Below are 8675 nucleotides of genomic sequence, written 5' to 3' on the forward strand. Positions count from 1 at the left end.
TGCATATATTCATCTTCTGAGAGAGAAGTTAATGAAGAGTCTTAGCCTTCTTATCGATGTGATAAGAATAACAAATAACATGAGCAAATTGGATAGCAAACAATCTAATTTTGTGCATTAGTGACAAAGTCAACATTACCAAAATTACAGATGCATAATGCAGCCAGAAAATAGCAAAAGGAACACCAAAACTATCACCCCACGATTTGAGTTTGGTTTAAGCAACATTACGCCAAAAGTAAGGATTCTATCCAGCCAAGTCCAATCAAAGCGATCATAGACATGTCAAACCCAATATCTGAGCACTTGAGAAAGAAGATGAATGAAGCAGCAAGTTAACGATTGAAAGCAGTGAAGTCATGAGTCAATCGGTCAAGAAAGATATACCAGTCCTCTGAAAAACAACAAGAGCATTGAATAAAACCAGATAGATGGTATTAATGCAAAATTGTGAATATTGAAAGCAATATATACAGAGAAAATTCAATACAATTAAAGCTGTGGAATTCATGTATAAGCAGAGACAAAGACTGACGACTTCAATGGACGTCTCAATGAGTAAAGAAATGAATGCATAAGCAGGAGCTGTGTGAAGGTATAAAAAATATAGCATCTAAATAGTAAAGCCTAGGCAATATCTGTTTCATTCAGAGCAGAATGCAAAACATATGAGAATCCACTTGATCAGTAACAGTGAAAATCATGATAGGTTCATACTTCAATTACAGTTATTAAATCCCATCACATGACTGGAAGTACTTTTTTGGTCTAAAACACGTGGGTACTATTCATAAACTTGAAGATTCATGTGACAGTCAGACACCTTTGCTCTTATCATTCTTGGATATATTTTGTTGGTCATTTTTTCTAGATATTGAATCAACTTTTGGTAATACGTGAGTTGATAGTACCCTGAAAACCTTATGGTCTGAGGTACAAAGGCAGAATTTTGTGATGAATACACAGTTATTCGCGTGAACATATATTTGCTGTCAAATTCTTACGTGCTTACTCTCTTATAAGTACTTTTTCTAACATAAATTAATTCCTCAAGGGTCTAAGTTCAGTCCCAATCCACTTACTATTAAACTTTGTAATTTTTACAATAGTTGAAGATTGATGATGACAATAATGCTAGTTTTGCAGATGATATTGCCATTTCGAAAGCAGGAACTAATATTTGTTTCAGATTACATCTTTTTCTAACTACTTTGAATTTGAAACGTGGGGTATTACTTGTTTGTTGTTGGTTTTTGCCTTCTATGTGCTGATATATGTGTATAAGTAATAAAAAATTGCAAACATTAAATACGATGTAGGTATGGAGCCAATCTTATAAGCGTATGGTTATTAGCCACTTTAAGACTGTACACTACTATTCAGTCCAAATAATTAATATTATTAAAACCTGAATTTATGCAATTGACAATAATTCAACATTTATTCTTGGAAAAATCTGGCAACTTATGTGGTGATTTTTGTACAGTTTCTCCATCTCTACCTTGTTTTGTATTTTTTTGGTATTGCCATTCCTACATCATCAGCTCAGCATGGCCAGGTGGTTAGAATGCTTAATTCACAATCTGAGGGTTACGGGTTCGGAAATCCGTCACACTAAACATTCTCGCTCTTTCAGCCATAGGGGCGTTCTAATGTTTCAGTTAATCCCACTCTTCGTTGGTAAACGAGTCACCCAAGAGCTGGTGGTAGGTGGTGATAACTAGTTGCCTTCCCTCTAGCCTTACACTGCTAATCTATGGATGGTTTGCTCAGACAGCTCTCGTGTAGCTTTGCTCCAAATAAAAAAACAAAACAAAAATATACATCATACAAATTTTATTACACGTTTTCTCCCTCTCTGTTTTCTAAAAAATAAGTTCATTAAAGTAGGTTGATAAATGAACTTTTGTTTTATTTTTATTAATTTACTGGTAATATGGATTGTTAATATCATATCGGTTTTGTCAGTTTCTTCATTTCACTTGTAGAAACACATAAGATATTGATATTATGCTATACAATTGGTTACAATAGATTACTAATAATCACTGGTTACAATCATGACTTCTTGGAACTTAATTTTGAGGAACCTACAGGAAATAAAGAAGATATAAAAATGTTTGCTGTATCATCCTTATATTTCATGTTTGCATCTTTCCTTACATCATTTTACAAAATGTTCGTTATCGTTTATTTTGTGATTATTTCCCCTGACTGAAAGTTAGTGTGTTCTTTGAACGTGTATAATAAAATTTAATGTTATGTGTATTAATATTTTTTACTCTTTCACTTCATACACTATATAGGGGTTGTCTCCCTAATGACACCAATTGTATAATGCACAAAGCATTGAGTATTATAAATGTTACAATAATCTATTAGTGGCATTAATTCCTGTTTTACTATGCACTTAAGCTTTTTTAAAGGAATAACATATCTCTGTAAGAAAGTTTAAGTGCATAGTAAAACAGAAATTAATGTCACTAATAGATTATTGTAACATTTAGAATACTCAATGACACCAATTGTATAATGTACAAAGCACTGAGTATTCTAAATGTTACAATAATCTATTAGTGTCATTAATTCCTGTTTTACTCTGCATTTAAACTTTTTTAAAGGAATAACATATCACATATCTCTGTAAGAAAGTTAACCCAAGAATTATGGATTTTTTCTAGCTTATACTAAATACTACTGTGCTTATTAATAGCCTGTTCCTAGCGCTATTAAACGTTTTTTGGCGAACTAACACTGTTATGAAAACTTCATACGTTTTTTAGCTAACGTGAGACAAAAATAACACTTTAGCTAGTTCTCTGTTTTAGCAGCACTTTACAACTTTATTGGATGCCTCACACGTTGTGAAACACTGGATAATGGCAACTATGTGTCAAATGAGACTATAATTTGATTAAGTAGTTGTTAGTAAGTATCATGAAGTAATAAAATGAACGTGGCAGCCTTTTTTTTTTCTCCGCCTATCCCTAAATACCAAGCATTACAATGCTTAGTTATATGGTTATTGCCTGTACTAAACTTTATATTGAGGAGATAGTTTGCTTAGTGTACTAGAAAATCAGGGAGCTTAGGAAACGCACAGTTTCGTAAATATATCCATTCTTTAGGGTTGTATCTGATATTCTTTTACTATTCGTTAAGGCCCGGCATGGCCTAGCGCGTAAGGCGTGCGACTCGTAATCCGATGGTCGCGGGTTCGCGCCCGCGTCGCGCCATACATGCTCGCCCTCCCAGCCGTGGGGGTGTATAATGTGACGGTCAATCCCACTATTCGTTGGTAAAAGAGTAGCCCAAGAGTTGGCGGTGGGTGGTGATGACTAGCTGCCTTCCCTCTAGTCTTACACTGCTAAATTAGGGACGGCTAGCACAGATAGCCCTCGAGTAGCTTTGTGCGAAATTCCCAAACAAACAAACAAACAAAACTATTCGTTAAAACTTCTCTGGTCTTTATGATTCAACCTCTTCACATACACATATCAAATTTCCTTCAAAATTAGATCTTATGTACTTGTTTGGAAGCCATAACGTATACATCTTTCTTTGTTTTACAAATTTTGGCTTCGGAAACTTCCTTTATTCTACAGCAACAGATTCGCTTGAAATTATGGTTACAAGTTTATCCATCATTATGGGAACTTTATTTTTTGGTAGTTCTACTAATCTTTATCAATGAAGATCTGAGTGCCACAATCTATTTCTCTAGTACATGCTGATATTTTTACTTCTCTTTTTAATCTTTTCGCACTTGGTTCCTCTTAGAACCTCTAGACACGTGGGCTTTTCCTCATCTTTGGAATACTAATGTCAATCTCAGTTTTACAGAACTTCATTGAAATTGAGATGTGATATGATATTATTTTGCTTATACTTCAGAATTTCAAATGAGGTATTTTCAGATAGCAACAAGATAGGATCGTTGAATAAAAAGATAATCATCAAGATATCTACTGCAAAATAATTCAGTATCATCTGACTAAGTTCGTGAGAAATAAATAGAGATGGGACACAAATGTACAATAAGAGTGAACAAATTTTATTTAAAAATACAGTGAAAATGCGAACTTTACTTTCCACAATGGGCCCGGCATGGCCAAATGTGTTAAGGCGTTCGACTCGTAATCCGAGGGTCTCGGGTTCGAATCCCGGTTACATCAAACATGCTCGCCTTTTCAGTCCTGGGGGCGTTATAATGTTAGGTCAATCCCACTATTCGTTGATAAAAGAGTAGTCCAAGATTTGGCGGTGGGTGATGATGACTAGCTGCCTTCCCTCTAATTTTACACTGCTAAGTTAGGGACGGCTAGCACAGATAGCCCTAGGTTTGCGCGAAATTCAAAAACAAAAAAAACATTGTTAACCTTACACTATTACAACTCAAGTGACTGGTTATTCCAGTGAAACATAGAGAGGTCATTAACTTAAGATATAATCTGCTGCCAGTGAAAAAGATAACTATTTATTTTCACTTATTACGGGTGACTTTGCAGTTATTTTTTCCATTTTTTTTGTTACTTTGATCGATAGCTCAGTAAGTAAGGGTTCCAAAATAATCTCAATATTACAATGAACAGATCAACTTATGATAAATGAGCATTAGTAATAAAATGTTATCAATACATTTTGTCAGACATTATGGTCCAAAAGCGAGGAATTCTACTTCATCTCTATCAGGTATCCTATAATCACTGACTGTTCCATGTAGTCCGGATATAATCACATACTGAAGTCCGGATATCAGGAGGCAACTTGAGTGATGGAAATAGTTGGTGTAAGGGTGGTGACGTAAGTTTGAAAGACAGCAGCCCAGATGAAGACGTAAAAGATGGTGAATCGATTTGGTAACAGTAACCACTAATTTTTATATTTAAATACGTATTTTTCTGATATTTTAAAAATACCAGTGATATAAATGTAGATGAGGGCGTAAAAGATAGTGAATCGATTTAGTAACAGTAACCACTAATTTTTATATTTAAATACGTATTTTTCTGATATTTTAAAAATACCAGTGATATGATTGTAGGAAAAGCATTCGTATGATTCTACAGGATGTTTTCACGAGTTTTCAGCATTATAGGTTTTATGACAATTTTTTTGTCTATTAAAGTAAGCATATACATATATATACGTCAACTTCTTTATATTTTTTTCAGTTTATTAAAAACATATAAGTAATCGGTAGGTAGCATTGCTAGGTGGTTGGGGCGCTCGTCTCGGAATCTGAGGGTTGCAAGTTCGAATCCCCGTCACATCAAACATATCTGCTCTTTCAGCCATCGGGGTGTTACCATGTGATGTTGAATTTCGTTATTTGTTGGAAAATCAGTAGCCCAAGAGTTGCCAATAACTAGCTGTCTTCCCTTTACCCTTACACTGCTAAAGTAATGAAGGCTAGCAGTGATAGCCCTCGCGTAGCTTTTGCACTACTTAAACAAATCAAACAGTATTCTATTAATATCAATCAAATACTTTTATTACAGAGGGTATGCGAGTTTTAAAGTTTGTTCTTAATGCACATTTCGAAAAAAATAATTTATCAAAATTATTTCCTAAGAGTTAAATTCCTAACATTTAAACCACTTCTGATATTTTTCCTAACTATACACAACGAAAACATTTTTCAGCATAGTACAATAAAAAACTTCCTTTAAGTTGTGCTTTTAAACAGCTGTAGTAAATTATGTGTTATTAACGTTTTACGAACATCAATATGTATGTTACGAATTCATCGCAATCAAACTGTTAAAAGCCATAACAACCGAAACGATGACCACTAAGTATCATTCAATAAGCATTAACACAACACCAGATATATAATAGGTCAATTATCCTTCATTATTCGATATGTCTGTAAATAAAGTGTCCTTGTGGAACAATCCTTAAAGTTTATTCCAAACCCTGTTCATAAATCCGAGACTTTATTTAAAACAGTCACCAATAAATTGGGGTTTTACCAACTTTTTGATATACTGAATTCCAGAGGGCAGTCCTAGGACAATGCTAACAACATGTTTAGTCTTTTGGCTTTCAAGCTCGGATCAAGGAAAAAAACTTAGCCATGTACATCTGTTTCTCAGCACATTTCATTAAATTTTGTGGTAACACACGCTGCTGAACCATGCTTGGAAGCGATTTCTTTCTTCAGAACCATTCAACGGTTGTAATTTTTCTCTGGGTCCACAAACAGGTGGGAAATTCTAACTTCTCAAAATCTAAAGTCATAACAAATTTGTCCATCACAAATTGGTCAGCATGCGACAAAGTATGTTGCAATCTGAAACAAATTTAATACCACCAGAAAACGCCTATAATGCACCAGTATAGGAACTGTTGTTAAAACTATATTGCCCTTTTCAAGCTCATACAAGAATCTAGAAGTGATTGTGACAGGTGTGAAAGAGAAGTAAAAAAGCCACCTGAACTAGAAAATCATGACATAGCTACAGGTAGATGTCGGAGGAGAAAACCACCCTTTGACTTCAGCCAACACAGAGCTGAATGCCAGAGTCAGAGAGCAGTTCAGAGTTAATTCGTTTTTCTCAATCTTGGATAAATTATCCTATGAGCTCTAATGAAGAGCAGAAGCTTACCAACTAGTACATAATGAGTTCGGTTTCTTTAAAATAGACAAGTCAATAAAGCTGGTAAACTACAACAACAGCAACCAAGACTTGGTCTGAGCAAGTCTGTAGCGAGTACAGTAGAACGTGGGCATGGGTAGGGAAGCTGATTCGAATTTGGTCTAGGGGTGAAAAGAAGGTAAATCCGACCCTGACTGTAGTGAATACATTGTATGGTGAATTTCACTTGATCGCTTGCAAAGAAAGGACTGCTACTTCCTGTTATTTGATGATCACACAGTAAGAGACTGTCCAGTTCTATGCCATCGAGCTTAACCTTAGCCATATTAATTAGGTAGCCATCATTTTCAGTTTGATCAACAATCAGAGCTATCATTTACCTTTAGGTCCAGTAATTCCTTGTCATGAACAGACAGATAAGTACTCTCAACTCTATTCACCATATTCAAACACTGGATCATACATATATTTAACTTCAAAAATTGCATTTCTCTGAAATCAGTGATCCAGTTCTTCCTTAGTTGTATAATAAATATCAAGGGAGAAATATACCCAGCTTTACTCACACAGATTTATGAAGGTGTTAGTTGCATTTTTCAGCCTATACAAAGCTGAATGTTCTAAATGTTAAAGGTGGAATTTAGTAAGCACATATATTTAGGGAACCCCAACCATCAAATGAACAGCTGGTTCCTGGTCCAGTATGGTATAGCAACAAATTGTTGTCAACTCTATATGGCCATAGACTTCCCTCTGCCGCATGATACATGGCCACTCTGGAAGTATACCTCACAGCTCAGAAAACCATAGTACTATCCCACAGATTACTGTCTCCACCATAAGATACTTGCCATTTCACCAACTTCAAATCCACTTCTTTACTATTTCCTCACGGCTTCAGCCAGAGATGGATTAGGTTACTCTTGTTGTAAAGGTCTGAAGTTCTGTATACACCACCTAATTCATTGTCAGACTTGCGAGGCGCCAGATCACTATGACGGTCATCTGTTATTCCTGGCTCCACATCAGAATGAAAACTTGATTAATTTATCTCAGTGCATCAGATGTCACCAGTTTTACTTCCTGTGTTGTCAAGTGTAAAGCGAAAGAAGCCATGAACTTTTACAGTATTGAAAAAGTCCTATACCCTTCAAAGGCAAACTTTCAGACTGGAAAATGTCATTTCTTCAAAATAAAGCACTTTTAAACTTAAATACACTAGATTTTAAACATTTTCTAGTTCGATGCAAAAATTATCTGCCTGAAACGTCCACTCAAATTAAACTTCAAATAAACCTTTTCTCTCTCTTAACGAAAACTCGACCTTTTATTTAAAACCGTGAAAGAACCGTTAACAAAGAGTGCGTGAGTTAAATACCGTTAGTTACACATCACTAAGCAGCAGACGATACACCTGCAGCGTCTCTCAAGTAAGCTTTTTACAAAATATTACAAAAACACGGCATTGTAACACAATTTAACCAACGCGAACTTGGAATGTTTAATGACACTATGTCTTACTTTCCATCCATAATTACACCTTACTCATTTATACTTTAAGTACTTTATCTCATTACGAGAAATAACTTTTCACGCGAAAGGAAAATATTTACAAAGCACAGTTTTCTGAATACCTTCTCGGTATTTCAGTTTTCAATACTAGGCGAGTTTCAAAAAAATACAAACTGCTTACGTAAAGCTGTAGGCGAGAAGTGACCTCTGTGTGCGAAGTGCGACTATTATTTTCAGTTATGGAATTGAAACTAGAGAAAATGTTTCAATTTCCACAGTTGAATAACCTAATTAGTGCCGAGCAGTGGTTCACGTTAGTCAATAATGCAGATATCTGCCTCGCACTCGTGCTTCTCCATGTTTTTTTAACGTATAGGAGAAGGGCTCTATTTCTCTAAAAACGAAAAGGTAGTGAGAATATAGCAAATCTGAGGTTGGTCACTCTCTAGACCTAAGTGTGTAGGGATCGTGTTCTACACGCAGGTTAACGTGAAAACACGTAAATTTGTAAACACAGACCTTGGCCACATATTTATTTTTGTTTTACAAGAAAGTTAAACA

The sequence above is a fragment of the Tachypleus tridentatus genome, chromosome 4, assembly GCF_004210375.1.
Source record: "Tachypleus tridentatus isolate NWPU-2018 chromosome 4, ASM421037v1, whole genome shotgun sequence".
NCBI lineage: Eukaryota > Metazoa > Arthropoda > Merostomata > Xiphosura > Limulidae > Tachypleus > Tachypleus tridentatus.